The following is a 14,307-nucleotide window of genomic DNA, read 5'->3' on the forward strand; positions in this document are numbered from 1 at the left end:
CTTCGTGCTCGTCCTCCTGTTCCTCTTCTTCTTCTTCTTGTTGAATTACAACTTGAGCAGGTGGTCCACTCTTCCTTGGATGTGGTGGAGGTGGTGGGGAAGCACCAGCTGAAGCTACTAAAGAAGCCATTGCTCAGTGATCACAAAGGGTCTTTCTCTCACAATGATGAAAGTCAGAGTGAGGAAAGAAGGAGGGATTTTCATCATTTGGGAAAAACAAGAGTTCTCAACCAATCAAAAGTGTTCATTTTAGATTATATGACCTAGTCTTACATCATTAGGAAACCAAAAGTGAAATGAACCAATGAAAAGTGTTATTACCAAGTCACATGACTTGCTGTGTTTACGTTAAGCGCTTTGCAGGGCCTCCCGGTTTGCTTCTAGAAACCTGCGCTTTGTGACTCGCTTCGCGTACCAGTTCGCTAACGTAGCACGTCATATGACGTATCACGCGACAACGTGAAACGTCATGCGGACGGGAGGCGTCACGATGTTGTTTTCTAACGCGGCACTTGCGGTAAAGAAACGTTTACCGGCTCGCGGTCTATTTCGCGGCATCAAGGTCAGCTAACGGGAAGCTTCCCGATTCGCGAAGCGGGAACGAAGAAAAAAAAATATTTTAAAAAAAAATTATTCATAAACATATAAAATATATTTTTGGATTTAAAGAAGAATACATTTTACAGCTACAGATATTAGCTGTTAAAAAACCAATGAAATTCACTGAAAAAACCATAGGTTATAGACCATATATAGTTAGGAATTAGCATTTACAAAACCTTGAAAATTCACTGAAAAAACCATAGGTTATAGACCATATATAGTTAGGAATTAGCATTTAAAAAACCTTATTTTACTCACACAAAACCATTGAAATTCCATATATACTTAGTTGCACTAACTATATATCGCGCACCCGCAATCCACTGCTGATGATGTCACATATTACATCATTCATGACATGGTCAGTGACATCACTGATTACATCACTGATGACATCTCAAATGACATCACTGATGACATCACTGATGACAACATCCAGTGACTATGTTTCTGTAAAGTTAAAATATGTCTTACATATTGAAGAATGAGTGGATGTATAAGTGTCTGAATGAAGGTTTTAGTAGGTGCGTGATTGACTGTATGAGTGAGTGATTAAATGCGTCTTACTGAATGCACGGGTTAGTGACTAAACTGTCTGAAAGTGTGCATCAGTATGTCTGTTGTTGTGCAAGCTGCTGCATGTGTTGATCAGTAGCTATATAAGTAGCTATATGGGTTATTGATTGGTTGCACAAGTATTTGTATGGGAGACTGAGTGTGTGTATGGCTGGCTGGGAGGTGTGTGACTCTGTGCAGATCAATGTGTACTTGTATCAGTGATTCTATAAGAGAGTAACTATGTGTTAGTATATGTTTCAAAAATGTAAGGTGTTCTGTGTTTAACTGTATAGATGAGAAAATGGAAGTGTGATTGATTCTTTTCAGGACTGACTAGGTGTGTGAGTAACTCCATGGATGAGTGGCAGAGTGTGAGTGTCTGTATAGGTGTATGAGTGCATATGATAGTGTTGTAAAGATGAGTGATTGTATGTATGAATGATTGTATGAGTGAATGTGTGTGTAGACATAGGAATCAGTGAGTGCGTATGTAGTAACTAGTATTGGTGTGTCAATGGTTTCAAAAATGATACTCTCTATTTAACACTGGGTGTAACGGAGGTTATATTACAGTGTGAGGAGATGCATTGTATTATGACATGAATGATATCATCAGTGATGTGATCATTGATGTCAAGTGAGATGTCATCAGTGATGTCATTTGAGATGTCATCAGTGATGTCATCAGTGATGTCATTTGAGATGTCATCAGTGATGTAATCAGTGATGTCACTGACCATGTCATGAATGATGTAATATGTGACATCATCAGCAGTGGATTGCGGGTGCGCGATATATAGTTAGTGCAACTAACTATATATGGAATTTCAATGGTTTTGTGTGAGTAAAATAAGGTTTTTTAAATGCTAATTCCTAACTATATATGGTCTATAACCTATGGTTTTTTCAGTGAATATATATATATATATATATATATTCACTGAAAAAACCATAGGTTATAAACCATATATAGTTAGGAATTAGCATTTACAAAACCTTGAAAATTCACTGAAAAAACCATAGGTTATAGACCATATATAGTTAGGAATTAGCATTTAAAAAACCTTATTTTACTCACACAAAACCAATGAAATTCCATATATAGTTAGTTGTACTAACTATATATCACGCACCCGCAATCCACTGCTGATGATGTCACATATTACATCATTCATGACATGGTCAGTGACATCACTGATGACATCACTGATGACATCTCAAATGACATCACTGATGACATCACTGATGACATCTCAAATGACATCACTGATGACATCATTGATGACATCATACAGTGACTGTATTTTTCTGTAAAGTTAAAATATGTCTTACATATTTAAGAATGAGTGGATGTATAAGTGTCTGGATGAAGGATTTAGTAGGTGCATGACTGACTGTATGAGTGAGTGGTTAAATGTGTCTCACTGAGTGCATGGGTTAGTGACTAAACTGTCTTAATTTGTGCATCATTATGTCTGTTGTTCTGTAAACTGCTGCATGTGTTGATCAGTAGCTATATGAGTAACTATATGGGTTATTGATTGGTTGCCCAAGCATTTGTATGGGAGACTGAGTGTGTGTGTGGGTGGCTGGGAGGTGTATGACTCTGTGCATAGATGTATGGGTTCAAAAGTGCATGTGGAAACAGCTGTATGGGCGGTTGACTGTGTGCATGACTGTATTGGTGAGTGAATGGATATCTCAGTGCTACATGTCAAAGTAAGTACATATATAAAATACAGTACATGTGAGAGTTGATATATATAAATAACTGTGCATAAGAGCCAGTGAATGTGTGAGTGGCTGTATGGATCATTGTGCTCTTGTATCCAGGATTGTATAAGTGAGTAAATATGTTTTAGTATATGTTTGAATAAGTAAGGTGTGTATAACTGTATAGTTGTGAAAATGGAGGTGTGATTGATTCTTTGCATGACTGACTAGGTGTGTAAGTAACTCCATGGATGAGTGACAGTCTGTGAGTGTCTGTTTACACTGAGTGTATCTAAGGTTATATTAGAGTCTGAAGAGGTTCATCGTATTATCACATGAATGATGTCATCAGTGATGTGATCAGTAATGTCAAATGAGATGTCATCAGTGATGTCATCAGTGATGTCATTTGAGATGTCATCAGTGATGTCATCAGTGATGTCATTTGAGATGTCATCAGTGATGTCATCAGTGATGTCATTTGAGATGTCATCAGTGATGTCATCAGTGATGTCATTTGAGATGTCATCAGTGATGTCATCAGTGATGTCACTGACCATGTCATGAATGATGTAATATGTGACATCATCAGCAGTGGATTGCGGGTGCGTGATATATAGTTAGTACAACTAACTATATATGGAATTTCTTTGGTTTTGTGTGAGTAAAATAAGGTTTTTTAAATGCTAATTCCTAACTATATATGGTCTATAACCTATGGTTTTTTCAGTGAATTTTCAAGGTTTTGTAAATGCTAATTCCTAACTATATATGGTTTATAACCTATGGTTTTTTCAGTGAATTTCAATGGTTTTTTAATAGCAAATATCTATAGCTGTAAAATGTATTCTTATTTAAATCCAAAAATATATTTTATATGTTTATTAATAATTTTTTTTAAATATTTTTTTTGTTTCGCTCCCGGTCCGCGAACCGGGAAGCTTCCCATTAGCTCAATTTGATGCCGCGACCCGGTCCGCGAACCGGTAAAAAATCAACTTAGTGACGGTATCGCGTTGCCGCGTAATGCGTCTTATGACGTACTGCGTTAGCGCACCCGGAAGTGCCCCGGGGCGCGGACCGAGGCGCGAAGCTCAGCGACCCAGAAGCTAACCGGGGCGCGGCGCGAAAGCGCGACGTATCGCGTTGCCGCGTAATGCGTCTTGTGACGTACCGCGTTAGCGCACCCGGAAGTGTCCCGGGGCGCGGACCGAGGCGCGAAGCTCAGCGACCCGGAAGCTAACCGGGGCGCGTTCCGCAGCGCGTAACATGAGCGTGAGAGGTCATGTGACTTGTTAATAAAACTTTTCATTGGTTCATTTCACTTTTGGTTTCATAATGATGTAAGGCTAGGTCAGGTGACCTAAAAATAACACTTTTCATTGGTTGAGAATTATTGTTTTTCCCAAATGATGAAAACCCCTCCTTCTTTCCTCACTCTGACTTTCATCATTGTGAGAGGAAGACCTATTTTGCTTGTTGGAAAATGGCTTCATTGGTAGCTTCAGCTGGTGGACCCCCACCACCACCACCACCTCCTCATGGGAAGAGAGGACCACCTCCCCAGGTCCTGACCAACACTGAGGAGGAAGAGGAAGAAATGGATGAGGAGGGAGAAGAACCACAGTTCTTAGAAGAGGTGCCCCGTGTTTCCAGAAAGAAAGCCAGTTTCATCTGGCAGTTTTATTCGATCCCTCGTGGCCAAAAAAAAGTCAATGCGAGGTATGTCACCTGCCGCATATGCAAAGAACAATTGTCCAGAGGGACGGACAAGAAATATAGCTACGGAAATCACACAATGCACAGGCACATGACAAGGAAGCATCCGCTCAATTACAGCCGGGCGGAAATAAGGGATATGCAGGACAATCCAAGACCAACTCCTGTGGCCAGACCAAGATTACCAATTGCATTAACATCAGAAGAGGCACGGGAAACTGTGCCAAATATTCAAGAAAATTTTGGGCACATGATTCACTCTTGTATGCACTGTCGTGCATTGTTAGCTTGTGGCAACATGAGCATCAATGCTATAAACCTGGCGTATGAACACCATGATTGCCCTAACCGCCCCCAGTAATTTTTTTTTTGCTCCTGTTGAGCCCTTTTCAACGCCTGTTTTTTGTTGTTTCCCCCCCCCCAAAAAAACCAAAAAAAATATAAAATCGTTCAAAAAATACAAAAAAAACAAAAAATTTTCAAAAAATAAAAAAAAAATATAAAACAACAAAAATATAAAAAAAAAAAGTTCTTTTCAGAACTACCTTCCCTTTCCAAAAAAATTGCTAGAATGTTTAGCACTCTGGCAAGCTCTATTTCTTTTGGTTCGCTCCCGGGTTAGCTTCCCGGTACGCGGACCGGGAGCTAACCCAAAATTTTTTTTTTTTTTTAAAAAGAGTAAGTATAAGGAAAGTAAACAGAGAGTGATGTTAAAAGAAAGACAGCTATAGGGAGTAAAGAAGAGATACTGTTTAATAGATCTATTTACCGAAGAAAAGACGGAAGAGGGTATAATTGTGAAAAACAAAATAGATAACGAAGTGAAAGAAAAAAAAAGAGAGTATAACATTAACAAAGAAGAGTTTCTTGGAGAATGTGAGTGAATGTTCAAAATAAGATTAAAACATGAGGAATAACAGAGAGAAAAAATAGAAAACAGAAAACAAAAAATAACAGAAAAAGATTAATTGAAACAGCAAAGAAATGTAAGTAACATAGAGCCATATCATCAACATAGGCAATAAAAGTTTTGCAGCTTTTATTGGCAGAAATGTGTCGCTAAAGCTGCTTTTAGCGGCAGAAAACTGCCGCTAAAACCACTTTTGCACCAGTTTTCTGCCAATAAAAAGAGCAATAATTTTATTGGCTGTATTCATAATATGCCCCTTAGTGTGCTTCAACTACACAGAGAAAGCATTATGAACAAGTAGTGATAGAGTGATCAGTCAAAGACACTAAGAGTAATAGAGACGGAGTGAGTGAACAAGAGTGAGGAACTATGAGAAGAGAGGGACTGAGAAAAAGAGTGGAAGGAGTTGAGTAAGTAGGTAATAGAGAAAGGAATGAGGGAAGTAGCAAAGGCAGGAAACTGAGGGTTAAAGAAATGAAGCAGTGGAACTAATAGTAGGTGAATGTGATAGAAATGTAACGAAAAGAGTACAAAGCATTTACCTTATAATTGTCGTTAAATTACTCACTTTTTGTTTTTATACTTTCAATCTGTGAAAAAAAGAACAAACATTTCAAAAATATTAAAACATGTATTTAAAAATTACAAAAGACAAGGGAAAAGATTGAAGGACAAACAGTTTTTCAACAACTTTGACACTTACAGAAGCTTCTGCTTCTCCAGGCCCCCTACACAGTTCTAAAGATATACATTTTAAACTAACAGTATCTTGATGCAGATGAAGTGAGGCCTATCTTAAAACATGGTGCATCTTTTGCATTGCTGTTGTCTCAGAAAAGTGTCGCAAGACACTAAAATTTTAAATAATTGCTTCAGGATGCCAATAAGATGTGTCCTATCCAGAGGTTTGTTTCAGGTGAGGCCTACTCAGGGTTGCAGATGAAATTTCGAGTTGTTGAAGAGAATAGAGGACATAATACATGTGAAGGTCTACCAATGAAGTGAGTCATGTCCACTGCACTCTTGAACAAAGTCCAAACCTCCTATGTTTCCCTGGACAGACCTAAACTTGATCTGCACAATGTGATTCGTAATGATAGGAAACACAGGTGATGTAATTGAAATACGTGCAATTTATTTTGCTCATTTCACAATCACATCACTTGTGTTTCCTTTGCTTAGGTTTCTCATTGTGCAGATGTAGTCTAGCATATGAAAGAATACGCAGAAGTGCAGCACTGCATGCAACAACTTTGACACTTACAGAAGCCTCACCTTCTCCATGCCTCCTACACAGTTCTACATATACATCATAAATGCAAACAGTACAGAATTAATTATACATGTTAAATGGTTTATTTTTGCTGTTCTCAGAATGTATCAAAATTCACTAAAAACAGTGACTTGATGGTATTCATCATATAACAGCGGGGAAAAAAAAACACAATCAAAATGATTGTGTTTAAAAAACCCATACAACATAAGAAATCAGAATTCAGAACTCCTTAAAGTTAACTTACTTTCCATGACGTCAAAGGATGTCCTATGAACAGCTTAACTCTTTTGTGCTGTTATTACTTTCAGCCCGCCACTTTCTGAAAGAAAATCTCCATCGTTTTTAAAAACATGTTACATGCAATAAATGACTTCTTGCCCTCTACCACAAGTTTCCACAAGGCCAAATCTTGTCAGACCCATTTATAACTCTTGGATTTCTTGTAAGCCAATCCCGTCATTTGGCATTTCCGCAACTTTCAGAATTAAAATGTTGAAGATCATTTTCACAATCCTGGAATAGTAATATCTTCCCCTTCTTGCTCAGTCATGTTCTACATTTCCTATGACACTGATACTGCTTACTATGAAGCAGACTTACACTAACTCTATGACTACTACAATTATTTAATTCTCTACATCACTTTCAATCACAAAGCAATGTAAAACAGTAGACAGCGTTGCAGACTTACATTCCCTCTACTTTATGTTATGATTGGCTGCTTCAATTAGCTTATAAAAAGAAATAGTTTTTCTGAACTCATTCAAATTGCACTTATTTCTCCATCATGTCCAGTCTTATGGTTAGAAGTTATGTCTCTGAACTACACTTATCCTCAAGGCCAAATTGTGTAGGAGCCATTAGAACTTCTTGAAATTCCACAGAGCACATCCCGAGATTATTTCCCTAAAATTTTGGTTTTAAAAACACCAGGTAAGAGTTTTTAAGGTCATACGGCAATTTTTTTTTGAAAATTAAAACAGAATCGTTGCAGAATGACCAGCCATTTCTAGACTTTAAATAAGCTGTGTAATGTCCTGATGTTATTGAAGGACCGTCATGATATATAATTGCTGCAGTTACAAAAGTCCTTCCTGATATTGACAACTGCGAAGCTACAACATTTTTAATTAAAGTTGTCAATTTTGTTCCATCAGGCCTACATCGTTGGAACATTAAAATGACATACTGGCCATATGTTCGTATAAATAATGTGGACATCATTTCAGATTTACATTGGCTACACTCCATGTTGTGATCAGCTGCTTTTACTAGCTTATTAAAGGAGACTGATTTACTGTCTGGCAAAGTTAAATATATAAATCTTTCTGAGTCTACACTAGTAGTACTTGATACCATACAGTTCTCGCAGTCATGCTGCCATTGACAAGAAAGGCCAAACAGCTAATCTACATCTACACCTTCAGCATGCAATACATCAAGCATATACATTAAAAACTCCTGACAATCTTGCTTAATATTTTGAGAGAATTGTGTTTGGCCTGAACATCTGTCTAACAGATTTCGAATTTCAGACACACTTTCTATGTTTGTTCTATCAGTGCTACATTTCTCTAACACAGAATTTAACAAACTGCAAAATGTTTGATCAGAATTGACCACAATCTCTTCTTTTACATTTTCTAGAGAAAACAAAACATTAACTACTACATTAGCATAGCAGTTGACACCAGAACTGTTTTCAAACTGAATACCAACAACATCTTCAACAGAATCCTTTTTGTTTCTGCTTGTAATTTTAGGTTCATCTACTTTTTGTCTTTTTGCTACAACCTCCCCAGTATTGGTCACATTTCTTCGTTTCCGGCCTACCACACGTTTCTCAAACAAAGGATACTGAGGCAAATGTGGCGCATACTCTCTTCTTAACCTATTGTATTCCTTAACACAATCTAGATCCGCACAAATGTTTGTGACATCACACTCAATCAAGTACAATCCCGATAAAGTTCTAACTCGTGACAATGCCACATATGCCATACCCTCCTTGAACACAGAACTGCCAATATTCACCAATGCACTGTCTACACTTAAACCTTGCGATTTATGGATTGTCACCGCATATGCCAAGCAAACAGGAAACTGCTTACGGCGAACATATAAGTCTTTTACAAGCAAAAATCTAGCAGAGCAACGACCAATTAGCTGTACTTCCTCAATGCCATCAAATTTAATTTTTAAAAATTCAATTCCATCTCTATTTCTGTATTTTACAAAATCAACAACATTACCCATTGATCCATTTACCAGACCTCTTTCAACATGTAAATTCCTTCTTAAAATTATACGGTAGTTCAAGCACACATTCAGAGTCTTTTCAAAACCTGCAGTTTTAGATATACTCTTCTCTAATGAATCCAATTTTGTTTTCAGATTCTCAGACAAAATAATTGTTGATCCCATATGCTCTACTCTGTCAATAGCTTCCAGTTTCACAATCTCTTGCTTTTCTAAATGCAACATTTTGTTGTTGAATTTGGCACATTCTGCAAGAGTTGGCATCAAACATATTCCAGATTTCTTCTCAGTAATTTTCTGAAAAATATTCTCAGGCACAACATCTTGTTCTGGATATAAATTTGACAGTAATCGTGCATGTAAAGCTTCTTTCCCATGTTCGGTCACTTTTCCAATTCTAACATCTTGTAGAATAGTCTTGTAAACTTCATCCTTCGCCTGACGCATATTTTCATGCAGTTCAGCATAATTGAAGTTTAACCATATATTGACGTTGCCAATGCTGCCTAGGCACTTCCTGGTATCTTCATGCGTGAGCATTTTGAACACAGGTTGCCCTTTCACTGGTGTCAGCTGCAGAAGATCTCCGAAAACAATGATGTGTTTGCCACCAAATAACACATCATACTCTGTTTTGAGAACTTCTTGCATTCTCAAATGCACAAAGGCAAGCATGACATTGGAAACCATGCTTACTTTGTCAATGATAAGAAGTTTCATTTTCCTCAAGATTCTTGAAACTTCAAAACAAGCATCTCCAGATAGCTTGTGATATTGTAATTTGTTGTCATGCTCCACTGGCAGCATCAGTAAAGGATGTAAAGTAATCCCTTTAATGTTATGTGCTGCCAGTCCAGTTGGAGCGGTGACAACACAAGACAGCGATGACTCTGTCCTTTCCTGCAAATAGCATGAAATTGCTTTAATGAGGAAACTTTTTCCAGTTCCCGCTTCTCCACTCACGTACAGTCGGACAGGCTTCAACGACGTACATGAGCACTCTTTCTTGTCATGACTTAATCCATGATCAATTTGCATGGTAACTTCGTCATATATTTTCCTCTGCTCAACGTTGAGTTGTCTTTCCAACTCTTCTAAGTTAACCGCATCCTCCTGAGCATGTGCCATGGCTCTTTCCACTTCATTCATGGCAGTGGCAGCTTCATTTTCGATAACAGGTCCTCCTAGTAGATCCTGACTCAATGAAGCAGAACTCTGACTGTCCTGAGAACTGTCTCTGGCAATCTCGGCTGCAATCGTTGCTTCCTGCTCAATTTCCGCATTCAACATTTCTACATATTTGGGAAAAGCAGGACATTCTATGGTCTCCTTGGCGGCATTGAAAGAGTCTTCGTAACAGAGGAAATCTCCAAGCAGTTCCTCTTCTGCACGCCAAGGCTTGAAAAGTTGCAAAAGTGCTAAATAGAAAAACTCCTTTTTTTCAGGAGATTCGCCACTCAATTTTCGATGGTTTACCAAGTGGCATTTTCTTTGCTTGACCAGACATCCCTCACTTCCTATTACAGCATACACTCCTTTCTCAGTATCTTCTTTGATGTTCCTCTTGAATATGTAATTTTGAAGAACCTCATACAGACAAACATTGTCGAGGTGACTGCTTCTATTTGGATAATATGTATCCAACATGTTGGTCTTCAAAATGTCGGTACTGTTTGGCTCCTTTTCCGCCAAATACTCAATTTCCCGCACAGGTTTCAGAACTCGATTACCCGTTGCAGCAAGACCAAGACTCGCCCAAACGATACTCCTGGACTTGGCATAGAGACTTGCTGAAGACAACCGGTCAGAGCATTCGTAAGCTCCAATTTCTCGATGCGACAACATCTTCAGACTGAAACTGTACAACTTCTTGCTGAGGCTCTTTTCATGGGAAATGTCCTCCCACATATCCTTCAATTCTGTCTTCTCTTTTTTGGTGATGTAAGACGTCACATACCGAGCCACAGCCATACAGTTATCAGCCACAAACTGTATATCCATGTTAGCATCCCACATGGACAAAATCACCGGGTTGTAGTCGTTGATGTACTTGGACTCTTCGTTCCTCTTCAAATTGTATGTGTTTTTAGGTGATTTCTTCATGACATTGTGTCGCAGCGAAGACATCAAACTGTTTACTCTTCCTTTAGAAATCACCGGTCGTGGAAAGCCGAAACGACATTTGGTGTAGAACTTGTCCTTGTTTCGGAATTTACGACGGCAGTACTTTCCACATCGATGGCTTTGGAAACGCAGAACTTTTTCTCTTAGGCTTTTCTTCTCCTTTGCGTTTGGAACAGCACACGTAGAATACTGTTGGATGAAACTCATCACTGAGTCTTCTGGATCCGTTCCAAATTTAGGTGCATCCTTAATCCACAGCAACATATGTATATGAGAAGCACCTCTTGCTTGGTACTCCTTTCTCCAGAAGAAATCCAACACCTCTCCAAGAGGTGGATTCTTCTTATTCATGATGAAAGACATCATAGCTTCAAATCTATGATTGAAGTACCTACATACATTGACTGGATCCAAAGAGCACAGTTCTCCGGGTGTCTTGAATTCGATGTTATCTACGTTAGCATTTGCCTCTCGTAGAAATTCAAGTAAGTCTTCCCAGCCATACTCGGCAAAGCTCAGAGTGAGGAACCATGTGGGAGTACCTAAGTTCCTCAGCATACATTTTAAATCACCATGACGACGGTACCAGTACTCATTAGTACCACGCTGACACGCCATGAGATTAATCAGGTGAGAATCCAAAATACTGTCTTGGACATTGACTTTATCCATAAAGTCACTTGCCGAGATGTTTTGCATGTGTATACCACTTTTCAAGATGTGGTTCACTGCATATGACAGTCCAGACAGATCGCTTTCAAACAGGAGATGAAACAAATAGGGAATGCATTGTCGAAACCTAGCATCTCCTGCATACAATCGCAAAGTCCGGTATTCAGAAGCAGGAATTTGATGAGGTCGCTCATCATATCTTCCTCCCTGACCTGTTGGAAAAAGCTGTGGGAAACACCGAGCTTCCAAACTTTCCTCCCAAACACTAATGGGACTCCCTTTGGCTTGTTTCATTTGAAACAACTCAATAGCATTCCCCATGACTTCCTTGGAATGCAAAGGATGAACACTATAATGTTCATATATTTCTTCACTAGTAGAGGGTTCTACTTTCTCAATTTGACCAGCACACAAATCGCTATCCTCTTCCTCACTTACTTCCTCTTCTGCAACATATACATTCTTATAGTATTTATTATTTTTTTTCAAATACAATGTTGCCTTTTTAACTTTCCTAACATCTACTAAATCTTGCCATATTTTCTTATTCTTTGTCGGAACCCCATTAACTAAGATAACCAGAGGTTCCTCGTCCACTTTTTCTACTCCGATTGTGTTAATGTTTTTCTTCAAATCTAGAGGCAAATAAACAACTCTTCCCTTTAATCCTCTCTGTAAATCTGATGGAGGCAATTTCCCTGTCTTTGGCTCCATTCTTACAATAGCCTGAAAGGGATGGATACTTTGAATCAAAATAGATTCATAAGTATTTAAATCCTTCAATTCAGAAGGAATCTCAACCAATTCCAGATTATTATGAACTGCTCTAGCAGGCATCTGGTTTTGATTTAATTTGCAACAACAATAAGTACACACACGTTGATCGAATCCCAAATCAAAACAATTTTCTACCATCAGGTATGTTGCAAAATCCTTCCATTCACTATTATTTTCCCTTTCACTTTTTGCATATAAATCCACTAACTTAGTCTGATTCTTATAATAAGTGCGTCGACAACACACACAAGTGAAATTAGGCCTCTCACTTGATTTCACCTGAAACGTCGCAATTTCCCTCTGGAAATTATCTGTACTGGAAACCTGTACACTATCTTCCACATTACCCTCTTCTTCTGGGTCAATTTCAACATTCTCCTCTTTACTTCCAAAGTAACAAAACTCAATTTCTTCACATATGTTCTTCACATCTATTTCAGAACCATGCAAAAGAGCAGCGCATAATTGTTTAAGCATAATTGCTGGACTCTTAGCATAATACAACATTCTAACTAATTTCCTCACTTTATTATGATGCACTGCTAGCATCCTGAAATGATGAAAAACACTCTGGCATACTCTCCTGGAAAGACAAGCCAGTGAATGACCATGCAAACCTGTCACTTCTCTCACTCTGCAAGGATCTAATTCTTGCAACAACTTCATTTTCTGCTTCAAACTTTTCTTATTAAATGACCGTACAAAATCACAAAGCAAATTGATGGAATCCTGTCGCACACTGCAAATACTACTACACTTCCAGGTGTACACAGGACCCTTAGCACATCTTCCTAAAACCTCATTACCTAACACCTCTTCTGCCTCTGTTGTCACAAGTTTTTCTTTTTCAACTGGACAACCATCTTTCACTTCATAAGCACGACCACTGGTGTCAACTGCATGCACCAAATCATTATCCTGGAAATAACTCTCCTCATTAAAAAATGCCTCACAGCTTGAACTATGCATCCATTCTCCAGAAAAAACTTCACAAAAATTACTACGATTAACTATTCTCTTCCATCTACTATTTCTTTTGAAATCATAAATTGCCTTGTTTAGCTTCCTAATTCTATTGATTATCAAAATAAATAACTTACGTTTAATTTCAAATGCCTGATCAATAACTTTCTCAACTTTTTTTTTCTCTTATAAAAAACCAGTTTCTGTTGACCTTTCTTAATATTTTTTAACAAATTGCCAATTATCCTGTTGCGGAACATTCGTTTACGAATGTCCCTAAACTGTTGTTTCCTTCTACTATCATGCACAGAGTTATCTCTTGCTCTAGCAGTAACATTTTTGATTGGCCTTTCCTTTCCATTTGATTTGCTTATCTTTTTATGGACTGAAACATTTTCTGTAGTAATATTTTTTTTACTACACATATTTCTTATGAAATATTTTGTGCTCTTACCCGGTGCTTTCTTCGTGACTTGACAAATCTTTTTGTTAGAGGACTGCTGCTTATTTTGTTTCACCTGCTGTCTTTGACGTTTTGCAGCCTTTCTCTGTCTTTCTATTGTTGGCATGGTGAAATCTTGAAATGATCTGCAGTTGAATCTGTGGTAAAATATAATAAAAAATTTTATTAACCATTATTACCAAACAGTAAATCAATAACAATGATCAAAAACTTAACACACTACTTGACATTTTAAATAGAAGATTTTTTAGTCCTTGGCAAATTTACAAT

The sequence above is a fragment of the Lissotriton helveticus genome, chromosome 2_2 (genome assembly GCF_964261635.1).
Source record: "Lissotriton helveticus chromosome 2_2, aLisHel1.1, whole genome shotgun sequence".
Classification (NCBI taxonomy): Eukaryota; Metazoa; Chordata; class Amphibia; order Caudata; family Salamandridae; genus Lissotriton; species Lissotriton helveticus.